The sequence below is a fragment of the Suricata suricatta genome, chromosome 4 (assembly GCF_006229205.1).
Source record: "Suricata suricatta isolate VVHF042 chromosome 4, meerkat_22Aug2017_6uvM2_HiC, whole genome shotgun sequence".
Taxonomy (NCBI): Eukaryota; Metazoa; Chordata; class Mammalia; order Carnivora; family Herpestidae; genus Suricata; species Suricata suricatta.
In genome coordinates this window covers 82,752,427-82,767,310 of record NC_043703.1, presented here as the reverse complement: position 1 = coordinate 82,767,310, position 14,884 = coordinate 82,752,427, and the positions used below count along the sequence as shown (strand labels likewise).

Genomic DNA, 14,884 nt, shown 5'->3' with positions numbered 1-14,884 from the left:
AGGCAAGACATCTCTGCTATGTTATTTCCTTTAATCCTTACAACACCCTATGAGGGATATGCCATTCTTAGACCCACTTTACAGACTAGAAGACCAATTAGGTAAGGCACTGCTAAGTGTCTGGAACAGTGCCTTTGGAAATTTAGCATACATTACTCTAGTCTTTTCTATTCCTCACTGTGCCATCATCTCTCTGCGTGAGTTTCCTACCAAATGTGCTACTACCGGGAAGTCAACAAAATTTTGACCGAGAGAGCACTTTATGATGGGAAAGTATTCTGGAAATGCATATGGCATACGTCACCTGGGCACACCCACTTCCTATACTGGTGGCACCATCCAATGGCCCTAGGGAGGAGGCAGAGGTGCCCATGAAGAAGGGTCTTCCCATGTTTATGTCCTCTGTCTCAGTGGCTGTCTTGAAGTCTTCATAATCCCACCTTGACATCTCAATGACTTAATCAAGACACAGGAGCCCCAGCTACCATTTCAAGGTTTAGGGAGACGGTTGGAACTGGAACAAGGAAGAATATAGAGAACATTATCTTTTATGAGAAATTTGCTTTGTAGTGCTGTCTGTATCTCTCTGTGGATGTAACAGCATGGACCTTACTTCTACAGAGAATGTTTCCCAACTGCATGGCTGCTTCCTGCCCAGTGACCCTCAGTGGCTGGTTTTGCTCTTTCCAGGGTGGTGCAGAGTCCTGCCATCGGCAGAATTGGATTTTCCACAGCCACCTTGTTCAGGTTGGGCTTAGCTTCCAGCAGTGGTGGGGCAAGAGTGTTGTTGGATGGCTACTAGACAGGGTAGGAAGGAGCAAGACCGCTTACCTCAGGCCCTAGGTGTAAAGTCACTACTATTTATTTTAAGGAGGAGCAAATGACAGAGTCACTGGGGATTAGTGGCAAAGATGAGCTCATGCCCTTCTCTCCGGCTGCATCAGTCTCTCCTTTCCTACAGGAAGGAGGAGAAGACGAGAGGGAGAGCATGTGGGTCACTTTGGCTGTGATTGTGTTTGTGTTCATGGGTTCATGAGTTCATGGGTTATGTCCATGTTCAAAGAGTGCATGCTTGTATCATTCTGAACCTGTTTTACACATCTGTAGGGTGGAGTCCATTTCCTTCTTGTTCCATGAGAGGACCCTTAGCTTGTTTTCTTGGGAAACCCCTGCACCTTCATTACAAAAAGTGTTGACCTTTCCTGAATTTCTTACATGTAAATGTAAAGAAATGTAAACATTCTTCTGAGAAAGTTTACTGTTTATCTGATGTTCTCAATGTAATAACAGAAATAAAATCTAACTGAAAATAAACAATTAGCCTCATCAAGAGTAAGCTAAACAAAATCTTAATTTGTGAACTTGCTAATTTTTCCTCTCCACTACACCAAAGGAAGAAAAGGGATAAAACAAAAAATGTTTCGATCATTCAGGGCTGGTTTGCTGTTGACATTCAGTAGCCATGGCTTTTGGGGTCCAGAGACAATGAAGATACAGACAAGAGCACAGAAACATTGTCCTCTGTCTCAGTAGATGTGGGAAGGAAAGTCTACTTGCCATGTAGAAAGTTTTCTAGAATATTCTGCCTTATGTGGTTTCACAGACACATGTGAGTTGAAAAGAATATTGAACAGGAAAGAAGAACCCAGGTTTTAGCTCTGACTCCCCTCTGTCTAAGCCTCTCACATTGGCAATCTCTGAGTCTCTTTTGTTTCCTCTTTTGTAAGGTTTGGGGTGCTAGGTACCCAGTTGCCAGGATGCCTCCCATCTCACAGTGCTACGATTCTGCAGTCCTATCCCTTGTGTGTGTTTTCCCCAAATCTCTTTTCTTACATTCTGAACTCAACATCCAACTAACTGTACGCTGTTACCATAATTACCCAATCACTGAACACCACATGATGGGGAATAAAGTCACTACTATTTATTTTAAACGGTTTCATTATTTTGGAGGGAGGCGGGAGAGAGCTCTATGCATGAAGCTCTAATTACAGTAATATAGTACATTAGATTATAGCTCTCTTCTGCCCTATTTTATTGATGATCATAGCCTGAGAAATACAAGCCAAGATTTTTATCTCTGTGCCCACATTGCTTGTGTTCCACATATCCAACAAGGGGCCAATTCTCCCGAATGAGGGAAGATGGCCCAATGCTCTAATTCTCAGCTTAGGAAGGGTCAGTAGGGGAGGGCATAGCGGCTGGATCAGCCCCACAAAGAACTCATCAGTGAGAAATACTCTACGGTGCTGGCCTCGACTTCAGTCTTCTAGGTCTTTGGCTCACGGAGGGCCCACTGGGACTGTGTATCTCCAACTACAAGATTGTGTCACACCAAGGGTACAACATAGAATTATCTTTCTAGAGTATACACTTTCCTTAAATACTTTTGCAAAAACAATAGTCAGATATTAAAACAAACCCAACAAACAAACTACTAATGGAGTAGGCTGTAAAATTTGTCTAAATATTTAATGTGAAATAGAATACCTGAAAGAAATTGCAAGTCAATAGAGGCTACTTTGGGGCATTGTCCCGGGCCTCACAAATATTCTACTCTTCAGGGCACTTTGGTGCAAAATGTTGAAAATGGTCATTGTTAGCATTTATGGAGTGCCAAAATCTGTTCTAAGCATTTTTATGTGATTTTCTGTAGGTTCTCTAATGATTCCCCCCTTTTGCAGATAAGGAAGCTGAGGTACAAAGAAGTTAAAGAATAGGTCCAGAATGTACACAGCGAGGAAGGGGCAGAACTCAGACTTAAATCCAAGCGTCTCCCATTTTCACTTGCTCCTTTTGTTGTCATCACCACCTGTACAGAGAAAACACCAGCACCCCGAAGGATGAGCTGTCCATGTTACAGACATGACAGGTAGAGCTAATTAAGAGCCAGGGAGCTTTGATCTAGAATGTCTCCAAAACTGACTTCATGACAAGCATGGTGGATATATCTCTAAAGTTTCCTTCAGAGAAGCCCAGAACAGAACAGAATCTCCTGAAATCAGCATGTTTTCTAGAAGTGAGCAAATATTTTCCTGACATATATCCCGTTTCTTGATGAATCCAGCTCCAGTCTTGCCACCCACTGATAGGTCTGCCCTCCTCCCTGGACCAGTAAGACAGGAAGGCCTGGTTTTATACAAGAGGAGAGACCTTGAAAAAGCCTTGTCTTGTCTCTGTGAATCGGATGGAAAATACGTTTGAAATGAAATGTAAGCAAAAGGTTGTGGTTGTTGATGGGAGACGGTATTGGTTCTGACTTGGGTGGTCATGGAAGGTTTCCTTCAGGCAACGGACCCTGACCCAAGTGGGTGAGGGGGTGCATTCCCAGCAGAGGGAAGGCATGCGTGAAGGCCGAGGGTCACACTGCACAGCATGTGCCTGGGCTCTGGGAGTGCTGCCTTCGTGTTGCAGCATCAGGCTGTGTGTGAGAGCGCAGGGATGAGAAGGCTGTCAGCAGGAAGGTGAGCTTTGATGGCTTTGAACCTCAAGCTAAGGAGTTTGCATTTTACTAAGTAGCCAGTGATAAGCTGTCTAAGATCATGGAGGAAGAGAAAGGAAGCACAATGATTTATGCTAAGGAAATAAAACTGGCCACAATCTGTAGAATAGTAGAGACTGGAAGAAAGGGAGAGACTGTCAGTTTAGAGACTAATTGGGGAGCCATTTAAATCATTCAAGAGCTAATGAACAGTTTCTGAACAGGACAAAGGCATGGAACATGGGATATACTTTTAACTCAAGAAGTATTGAGGGCGTGGAATCTTCAAATATTGTTCCAAAATCAGGAATGGAAGGAAATGGAAGAGCCAGATATGACTCTTAAAACAAGGAGAAATATGGTTTAATTAAAAGAAAAATGAGTTTCTGTTTCCAGAAAGACAGAGTAGAAGTAATTATCCTTATCTTTTCTGCTAAGTAAAGCTAAAACTCACTGGGCCTTGTGCATAAAACAAACATAAGACTCTGGAAAGTAGAGAGATGGGGGCAGATCTGCTATAAACCTCAAAGCTTGAAGAACGACGTGGTGGTGAGTTCCCTGAAATTTATCTCACCTCTTGTATCCCAGAGTCTCATTACATAACACTCAAAAAAATCTAGGCTTCAATCAAAAATCACTCATAATATGAAGAATCAAAAAAATCTCAACTTGAGTGAAGGAAATCAAGCAACAGATGCCAACACTATGATGATACATATCTTAGAATCACTTGACAAGGATTTTAAGCCAGTCCTCATAAAAATGGCCTAAGAAATTCTGAACATATTTGACACAAATGAGGAAGAAGAAAATCTCAATGAAGAAATAGAAGATAGAGCTGCCTGGGTGGCTCAGTTGGTTAAGCATCTGACTTTGGTTCAGGTCATATCTTGCAGTTTGAGTTCAAGCCCCACAGCAGGTTCTGTGCTGACAGCTCTGAGCCCAGAGCCTGCTTCAGATTCTGTGTCTCCCTCTCTCTCTACCCTTCCCCTGCTCTCTCTCTCTCAAGAATAAATAAACATTAAAATGCTTGAAAAAAGAAATAGAAGATATAAATAAAAATGAAATGGAAATTTTCAAACTAAAAACACGAAATAAAAGACAAATCTCAGTGGATGCACTTAACATCAAATTGAAGGAAAGAGAGGAGAGAATCAGTGAACTTGAAGATAGGATAATAGATATTACCCAATGTGAATAACAGAAAAGAAAGGAAGAAAGAAGAAGGAGGGAAGGGGAGAAAGAAAGAAAGAAAGAAAGAAAGAAAGAAAGAAAGAAAGAAAGAAAGAAAGAAAGAAAGAAAGAGAGAAAGAGAGAGAGAAAGGGAGAGAGAGAGAGAGAGAAAGGAAGGAAGGAAGGAAGGGAAATAGAAAGAGAGAAAGGAAAGGAAGGATGGGAGAAAGGAAGAGAGGAAAGGAAGGAAGAAAGAAAGAAAGAAAGAAAAGAAAGGGAGAGAAAGGAAGGAAGGGAGACTTAGACACCAATGTCTTCCAAAAAACAGAGGAGAAGGGACTATTTCCCAATTTTTAAAAGTTAATTTTTACCATGATATCAAAACCAGAAAACAACAATAAAAAAAAAGAAAAGCAAACACGAATGCAGGTGCAGAATCCTTTTACGAAGTATTAGCAAATAGAAATCAACTATATATAAAAAGAATTTAATATCATCTCTAAGTGGGTTTATACCAGGTATGCAAAACTAGTTCAATATATGAAAACTAATCAGTGTAATCTGCCATATTAACAGGCTAAAGAAGAAAAATCACATAATGGTATCAATTAATGCATAAAAGGTGTTTGACAAAGTCCAATACCCATCCACAATGAAAACTCCCCGAAAACAAGCAGCAGAAGAGAACTTCTTCAGCCTGACAAAGACATCTACAAAAACTCTATACCTAACATCGCACTTAATGGTGAAAAACTGAGTGCTTTTGCCCTAAGAATGGGGCCAAGGATGTCACTTGCATCGCCCCTATTCAACATAGTAGTGAGAGTTCCCGCCAATGTAATAAGGAACGAAAGACAAATACAAAACATGTAGATCAGAAAGGAAAGACTAAAATTGTCCTTATTTGCAGATGACATCATTTTTCAACATAAAAGATCCGAGTATTCTCCAACAACTTTTCTGGAACTAATAAGTGACATCCTTAACCAAAACCATTTATGTTCATATACAGTAATGAAGAACATTTGGAAACTAAAATAAAAAATACAACACTATTATAGTCACTAAAAAAAATAGGTATAAATCTTAAAAATATATATAGAAGATGTATACGCCAAAAACTGCAAAACCCATGAAAGAAATGAAAGAAAACCTAAATGGAGAGACATACTGTATTCATGGACTGGGAGATTAAGCTTGGTCACAATGTCTAGCTTTTACAAATTGATATTCATTTTTAATATAATTTCTTTCAAAACCCCAGAAAGATTTTTGTGGATATAGACGGAATTATTCTAAAATTTATACAGAAGAGCAAAGGAATTGCAATAGCTAAAACAATTTTAGGGGGAAAAAACATAATAAAATGGGTGGAATTAGTTTACCCAATTTGAAGACCATTATACAGGTGTGACTATTTAAGCCTTTGTGGTCTTCACAGAAGAGTGGATACATAGATCAGGGGTACAGAATAGAAGCCCCAGAAAGTGCTACACAAGTCTAGCACAGAGACTCACAAGTAATTCAGTGAAGGATATTTTCAGCAAATGGGGCTAGGGAAATTGCGGATCTTTGGGTTAAAAAAAAGAAGAATCTTGGCTTAAAACTCATACCTTACACAAAATTTATCTCAATATGGATCATAGATTTCAATGTGAAACACCAAACTATATAAAATTTTAGAGGAAAACAGAGGAGAGCTTGCTGACCCATTCTTAGACATGATTCCAAAAGCACAATTCATAAGACAAACATCATTAAGTTGGACTATGTCAAAATTTGAAATGTTTGCTTTGTAAAAGACCTCATTGAAAAGTTAAAAAGACAGGCTACAGAGAGAAAAAAAATATTTGCAACCACATATTTGACAAAGGACTCTTATCTAGAATGCATAAAGATCTCTCAAAAGTCAACATATAAAAACAATCAAACAATCTTGCTAGAAAACAAGCCACATGAAAAGACATTTCACTAAAGAAACTCTATTTATGGCAGAGAAGCACATGAAAAAATATTCAGCATCACAAACCATCAGGGAAATGCAAATTAAGACCCTGATGAGCTATCACCACACACTTATCAAAACAGATAAATAAAATATATGAACAGTATCAAATTCTAGCAAGAGGTAGAGAAAATGTATCTCTCATACATTGCTGATGGGAATGTCAAATGTCACTCCAGAAAATGGCTTTGCCGATTGTTTAACAGCAAAATGTAAGTGAAATAAGCCAGAGAAAGACTTTATGAAAAGAAATACTGTATGATCTAACATATAAATGGATGGGTAGATAGATGATAGATAGATAGATAGATAGATAGATAGATAGATAGATAGATGATAGACAGATAGATAGATAGATAGATAGATAGACAGATAGGTAGATAGATGAAGATAATTTTTTCATATATTTTTATATATACACTCAGAAAAAAGATCACAGGTAGGAGCTTGGAGGGTGAGGGAAGTAAATGGAATGGTCACAATGTACCAACTTCCAGTTATAAGATAAATAACTACTAAGGATGTAATGTACAAAATGATGACTACAGTTAACACTACTATAAGGTATGTTTGAAAGTTGCTAAGAGAATAAATCCTAAAAGTTCTCAACACAAGGAAAAAACTTCTTTTTTTTAATCTATATGAGATGAAAAATTTTTTTGAGTTTATTTATTTGTTTTGAGAGAGAAAGAGAGAGTGAGTGGAGGAAGGGCAGAGAGAGAAAGGGAGAGAGAGAATCCCAAGCAGGCTTCACGCTGACAGCGCAGAGCCCGACAGAGAGTCAATCTCACAAACCATGAGCTCATGACCTGAGCTGAAATCAAGAGTTGATGCTCAACCAACTGAGCCACTCAGGCATTCCAAAGAATGTTAACTAAATTTCTTGTGGGGATTATTTCAGAATATAGGTAAGTGAAGTCATTATGCTGTATACCTTACACTTATACAGTGCTGTAGGACTATTATGTATCAATAAAACTGAAAGAAAAAAATTTTAAACAAAAAAATTAAATATATGCTTAACATACATCCCAGCAATCTCACTTCTGATCCTTTATCTCCGAGGGATGAGAACCTGCCCACAGGAACACCGTACACCATAGTTCATAGCACCTTTGTTTGCAGCAGTCTAAAACGGAAACAAAATGTCTTACATGATGGTGATATGTCCACACCATGGAATACGACTCAGCAATAACAAGAAATTAACTAATGATACAAAAAACAAATTGGATGGGTGCTAAGGGCATTGTTCTGGGTGACTTGTATGCACAAAACATAAAAAGCCAACCTCTAAAGATCATGTGATATATGATTTTGTTTGAATACTATTCTTAGCAAATCATAGCAATGGGGAATAATTTAGTGGCTGCCAGGTTAGGGATGGAGGGAAGGGAGGAAGCAGAGTGTGATTATAAAGGAGAAGCATGGGTCAGAGCTTTGTGTTGGCTTTGTTTTGGAATAGTTCTTTATCGTGATTGTGGTAGTGGTTCCATGAATTTACACGTGACAAAACGGCACGGAACTGTACACATCCACTGTTCCAGTGTCAGTTTCCCGGGTTTGACACTGTACAATAGCCACAAAAGACGTAACCACCGGGGGAGACTGGGTAAAGGGTACTGTACTATCTTTGTAACTTCTTGTGAATCTCTATATAATTACTTCAAAAATAAAAGGCAAAAAAATATTTTAAAGAAATGTAGTCATTCTAAAAGGAGTTACTGTTATTTCACCAAGTCTGGAGAAGAGCTGTTTGGGGAAGAAGATGGCATTTGATGGGAGCCACACTGAGCTGGAGTTGCTGGCGCGATCACTGGATGGATATGTGAACAGACAGCTTGCAGTACTGGTCTGAATTCTGAGAGCATCTGAACCCGAGATGAGGCTAAATTAAGCTGCAGGCCGTAGTGTGGTTGCTAAGGGAGAGAGTGGGAAGAAAGGAGAAAATAAGGATATTTATGAGGTAGGAAGAGGAGGAAGAATTGTTGGCAGAAAGACTGTGGGCTCTGGGTTGTCGATGGAGCAGAACTGGTATTTACATACAGCTCCCCAAAGTCCTTTTATTTCACCAAAGAAAGCAAAAGTTTTCAAACTACTAGGTTGCACATCAAGACTACTGGATTCTAGAACCAGGTCTTCAATGAATTAGTTAGATATATATGTTAGATTAGATAACCCACTTCATTTCTGAGCCTCATTTCTTTACCAGAACAGCATAAAGTCAATGTTCTTAATCAGGTCGTTTGGGGTTGGGATCTGCCCCACCTGTGTTTGTCAGGCCCAGGTTGAGGGCCACAGATACCTAGGACACATCTCGATGCAGATTTCCAGAGATTTTTTTTTTCCAGACTCCACTTGCTCAGATCAGCTAACTTTCCCTTGAAAAGCAAAGGAATAACACAGAGGTTGGGGAAGAGTGCCCCACCCATAGTGAGTGGGGATAGAAAGTGAGTATTTGCTGAATAGTCTGTTCCTGATACAGTTTGAGCTCTGTGTCAGGCAGAGTTTGATTCAGGATACTTGGAATGATTTAGCTCTGCCTGCTCAGACTGAAACTAAAATTGTGTTGGTCTCTTCATCAAATCTCAGCTGAGCATGATTTCCCAGTGTGGCTTCAAGCTGAGAAAATTCCCAGATTCCCCTTGGGCTGGCATTGCCTGCTTCCTAGGAAGGAGACCGCCCCGCCTGGAGTTAGGTTTCGGGAGCTGAGGCCCAGGATGGTCACCAACCTTATGTTTTCTTCACAGTGTGAAATACGTTTTGTCTGCCCCTCCAGACCCTCCTCCCCATTTCCTTCCCTGCTGAGTTTGGACTCTACAGCAAAGGGTTCCTTTGCGTTGTGCCATCTGCTTGGGTTTAGCCCCATAAGGAACTAGCAGGAGATGAGAGTAGAGAGGAGAGTGAGGCTGGGTATTTACTCCCTGTAGGAGAGTCTTGGGGCAACCGTGGGGTACCCCTGGGCTGACAATGGGGTAACCCTAGGGAACTGTGGGGTAGCCTGGGACTGACCTAGATAGTCCTCACCTAACTGTGGGGTGGCCTTGGGTGACTGTGGGGTAGTCTCAGGTGACAGTGGGGTAGCCTTGGGTGGCTGTGTCCCTCCACCAAATTCACTATTGCTCTCATGACAGCCTTTCTTACTGTTTTCTTCCCCTCTTGAGTTCCAGTATCCACTGCCTCCCTTCTGCTATTCTACCTACAAGTGGGAACTAGAGTTCTATCATTTGTGGGTTTCTGAACTTGCCCCACATGGTTTCCCTGTATCTGTTCATTTCGTTGTAAAGAGTCCCTTTAATAACCCCTCCTCACACAACCCTAACTTGAGCGTGCCATGCATTTTCCACTGGGACGTCGAGACAGCCTTCCATTTCAGGCTGGTGCACAGCAGTGCGGGATTTCTGCCCATTTTTGTTCAGCTCATTGCCATAACCCCAGTGCCTAGAAAAGCACCCAGCACCTAGAAGGTGCTCAATAAATATTCGGGTAATTCTTGAATGAATGAAGAGAAATGAACACTACATCTCTCACAAAATGTGTTTACCTAAATGAGAAAAGCATGCTGTACTCTTAATGTGGGAAAGGGGAAAATAACTTAAGAAAGTGCTATATCAGACTTGGAGAATCTTTTCTAACTTTTTTAAATTTTGACAAAACAAGGGCACCTGGGTGGCTCAGTCAGTTAAGCATCAGACTTCAGCTCAGGTCATGATCTCACAGTTTATGAGTTTGAGCCCCACGTAGGGATCTCTGCTGTTAGTGCAGAGCCAGCTTAAGAGTCTCTGTCCCCTTCCCTTTCTGCCCTCCTCCCGCTTGTACTCTCTGTCTCTCTCTCTCAAAAATAAATAACATTTAAAAATATTAAAAAAGAAACGTAGCACAATGCACATAAAATAGAACTCAGCAGTCTGTTTTGAAGTCAATAGTTCAGTGGCACAAAGTACATTCACATTCTGTGCAACAACCATCCTCACCATCCATCACTAGGACTATTTTATTTTCTCAGACTGAAACTATACCTATTAAACACTAATTCCCCATTCTACAGCCTTTGTCAACCGTCATTCAACTTTTTTGCCACCATGAGCTAGACTACTTCAGGGACCTTACAGGTAAATTCAGATGATCTTTTTTTTCCCTTTTGTCTGATTTACTTCACTTGCATAATGCCCTCAACTTCTACCCACATCTTACCATGTGTCAGAATGTCCTTCCTTTTTCAGGCTGAATAATCTTTCGTTGTCTGGAGATGCCACATTTTGTTTGTCCGTTCATCCACCAGTGGACACTGGGGTTCTTCCACCTCTGGGCTATTGCGAATAATCCTGCCGTGAGTGTGGGTTTCTGCTCCCAAATTTTGGGGGTCTCTACCTATAAGTGGAATTGCCAAATCCTATGATAATTCTATGTCTAACTTTTGGGGGATCCTTTTGTTTTGTTTTTTAAAATTTTTTAATGTTTATTTTCAAAAGAATGAGAGAGAGAGAGAGGGTGAGCAGGGAAGGAGCAGAGAGAGAGAGGGAGATACAGAATCAGAAGCAGGCTCCAATCTCTACGCTGTCAGCACAGAGCCCAACACTCAAACTCACGAACTCTTAGATCATGATCTGAGCTGAACTGAAGTCAGACACTTAACAGACTGAGCCACCCAGGCATCCCTGATTAACGTTTTGAAGAACCACCATACTGCTTTCTACAGCAGTGCTACCATTTAATGTCCCATCAGCCATGCACAAGTTTCCAATTTCTCCATATCCTTCCCCAAACTTGCTGTTTTCTTTTCTTTCTTTCTTTCTTTCTTTCTTTCTTTCTTTCTTTCTCTCTCTCTCTCTCTCTCTCTCTCTCTCTCTCTCTCTCTCCTTTCCTTTCCTTTCCTTTCCTTCCTTCCTTCCATTTTCCCTCCCTTTTCTTTTTTTTTCTTTTCTTTATTCTTTTAGCTTCTTTCTTTCTTGATCATAGCCATCCTAATGGGTGTGCAGTGGCATCTCATTGTGGTTTTAATTTTCATTTTGCTAATGTTGAGCGTATTTTCATGTGCTTATTGCCCATTTGTGTATCTTCTTTAGAGAAATGTCTATTCAAGTCCTTTGCCTATTTTTGAATCAGGTTGTTTGTTTCTATGGGTGAGTTGTGGGAGTTGTTTACATATTCAGTATATCAATTCCTTGTTTGATATTTTACAAATGTTTTCCATTGGTGGCCTTTTTCCTCTGTTGATAGTGTTCTTTGATGCACAAAAATTTTAAATTTTGATAAAGTCCAATCTATCCGGTTTTCTTTTGTTGCTTGTGTGAAGTCTGGAGATTTGGGGAAGCATCACTACAATGTGGAAATACGACCTCTTTTCTCAATGAGATGGACACTCTTTTGTGCCCCCCCAGCACTCTTTACCCACTTGGCAGAGCCCGGGAGGCACAGTGTTGTGCACATTCTCTTTACCAGATTACAGAACTCCTGGTGGTAGGCTGTTTCTATTCATCCTGGGGCTAAGCAAGATACAGTGAGGGGCTGAAAGAATGTTGGATAAGTAAATATTGAGGTAACTGAATAAATGGCTGTAGGAAGGAAGAAATTGGCTTCTCAGCAGGGCCACAGAGCCTCAGACCTGACTGTTTTCAAAAGCTCTTTCTTTCCTTTCTTATTGTCCTGGGAGGTTGCTTCTCAGTGGGACCTGGCTTTTATATGATTGTTTGCAGCATAACAATACTGTTCTGTAGCTGTAAGGCAGTGGCCTAATTTCCTTCCTTCTTTAATGAAAGAGACACGTCTTCTGTGGGAAACCAGTGATTTATTGAGTGACCGAAGACTGTTTCTGTTCCTAATAGAAACCAGTGTAGATAAGCTGCTTGCTGAAGGTGAGGAGGGAACATGACCAGTTATTTCTGAATAGGAAATTAATTTCATCGCCCCTGGTGTGTCCTTGCTAATTTGGAGCTGGGTTCATCCTGAGGTTCTCCCTCGGATGGACAGCCCTCCTCAGGACATCCAATCCAAACACCTTTTTAATGAACTTTGTACATATAACTCTCCCGTGTGCCCCCAAGGCCCTCGGAACACAAATTCAATATAAAATCAAAATTGGGAGAATTCAGTCCAAATTAAAAGCAAATCTACTGAATGAAGCATGAATAGTTGTTAATTATCCTTTTCTAATTTTTCATTCCTTTTAGGATTGCTGATGTCACGCTCAGATAACAGGTAGCAGGCACCCAAGCTTGGGAAATAATAGTAAGCGCAACAATATGAAATTAAGACATTCTCTCAATTAGCTTTTTGTACAAATTGGAAAAAGGCTATCATTATAAATTATTTTTTTTTTTTCCAGTGAAACATCCCAGTCAAGTTTAGGCCTTTCGTGTCCTGCTGGAGCGAGTTTGAAAAGTCATGACATTCTAGAAAGAGCAGGGGTCTGAACTCAGACAATTGTATAACCAGCGTTAGCCTCTATTTGTTCATCTGTAGATGGATAAAATGGAAAATGCCTTACAGAGCTGCTATAAGATTAAACAAAACAGCATTTGTAAAGCATGTAGTATATTCTCAATAAATAACCCTGTATGTCCCCCTCCCACTGTATGTGACATTTGCTGTGGACACAGCAGTTTAAGGGTGGGGTTACTTGGTAGGAGATTACCAATTTATTTTTTTACTTTTTTTCACCTTTATTCATTTTTGAGACACAGAGCAGAGGGTGAGTGGGGGAGGAGCAGAGAGAGAGGGAGACAGAATCCCAAGCTGGCTCCAGGTTCTGGGCTAGCAGCACAGAGCCCCAAGCTGGGCTCAAACCCACCAACCACTAGATCATGGACCTGAGCGGAAGTTGGATGTTCAACCGCTGAGCCACCCAGGCACCCACCCCAAGGGGTTACTAATTTAAGTAACAGACTAGTGTTAGACCACATGACCAAGGCTATGTGGACAGAAAAACCGTTTCTGTGTTTTGCAAGACATCATCTACTTTGTCCACATATTTTTTCGTCAAACATGCACGAAAGGAGCCGGTGGCAGCGCAGGACTGAACACCGGGCTTGTTTGTCCCTGGAAGCTTGACTTGATTGTACTTTACTTTTTCTTCCATGACTAATTTTCAAACGTCATGGGACAAGGATCCGTTTTTCGATGCACGGTAAACCGAATACGGACATCTGTGCTTGCGGCAAAAAAAAAAGGGGGGGGGGCGGGTTTCACTGCACGGCACCCAGCAAGTGCAGGTAGGAGATTCCTAATCTCCGCCTTGGGAGGACAAGGGGAGCTGAGTATTTCCGGGATCTTTACGAGGGGGCGGGGATCTGGAAGGTGGATGGAGGTGATTGGAAGATGAGAAGAGGGCAGGTGTAGGGAAGAACTCACTGCTTCTGCGCAGGCGCCTCCCAGGGATCCAGGCTTGTATCTCCTGCGTGCCAAAGATGGCCGCGCTGGCGTGGCCACGTGAGGCAGGTGTCGTATGTGTCGTCACAGAGGCCACTTTTGTTCACTCCCAGTCCCTTCTGTGCAGCCGCCAGACTTCTTCCCGGTTCCAGCCTTATTTGGTCCTGCGGCAGTTGGTCGACTTTCTGCAAGACCGGGTCCTAAGTCACTTGGGTGAGCAGCTTGTTCCTGGGGTAGAATGGTCAGACACATGTTCATGTGTGGAGCTCACGGTTTGTTACCAGATACTGGGTCGGTCTGAGACGGCTGTTGTAGCCGCATTGATCAGTGCCTGTGAGCTCCAAGGAGTTTCCGTGGGTTTCCTGAGTTCAGGGCTGCAGCCCAGGGCCCAGCTCACCACCAAGAGAGCCCTCGCCAGTCACACTGGCCATGGACCTGCACCCAGGAAAACACATCTTGGCCTCATCTAATCCGATAAAATCTCCTGTTTCTCAAGTCCCAAATCTGAGAAGAAACTGAAGCAAGACGTGGTACATTTGGTCACTTCATTTTTCTCTTTCCTTCCAGTGGGTCAGGAAGTGAATGGAGTGGCTTCTTCTGGGGGCTGTTTTCACCCACATGAAAGAGCAAAGACATGTGGCAACATATTTGGGTGGAGCTTTGCAGACTTAAAGCATTTCTAGGAAATTATAAACAGACTGCCCTGTGGAGCCCAAAGACAAATGAGGATAATTGGAATCCTGTTCACTGAAAAGATAGGTGCTTCCATATTTTTTAATCACAAATTTCTCCATTTTTATTCCCTATGCAGCAGTCTGTCTCCACAGATATTTATAGTTCAGACTCCCAGAGGGTGG

General features: G+C 41.4%; 1 long non-coding RNA gene across 2 annotated transcripts; it reads right to left on the bottom strand.

Moving 5' to 3' along the window:
- Positions 1 to 251: 251 nt before the first annotated feature.
- On the bottom strand, positions 252 to 14,079 carry LOC115289702. 2 transcript variants are annotated; one of them, XR_003907767.1, is made up of 5 exons: positions 14,010 to 14,079; positions 10,854 to 10,969; positions 8,396 to 8,578; positions 7,688 to 7,788; positions 252 to 514 (listed from the first exon to the last, which is right to left on the bottom strand). It is a non-coding gene; the product is annotated as an uncharacterized LOC115289702 (long non-coding RNA). The 2 variants fall into 2 exon arrangements; XR_003907766.1 differs by lacking the exons at positions 252 to 514; positions 7,688 to 7,788 and having other exon boundaries at positions 8,348 to 8,578.
- Positions 14,080 to 14,884: the final 805 nt, after the last annotated feature.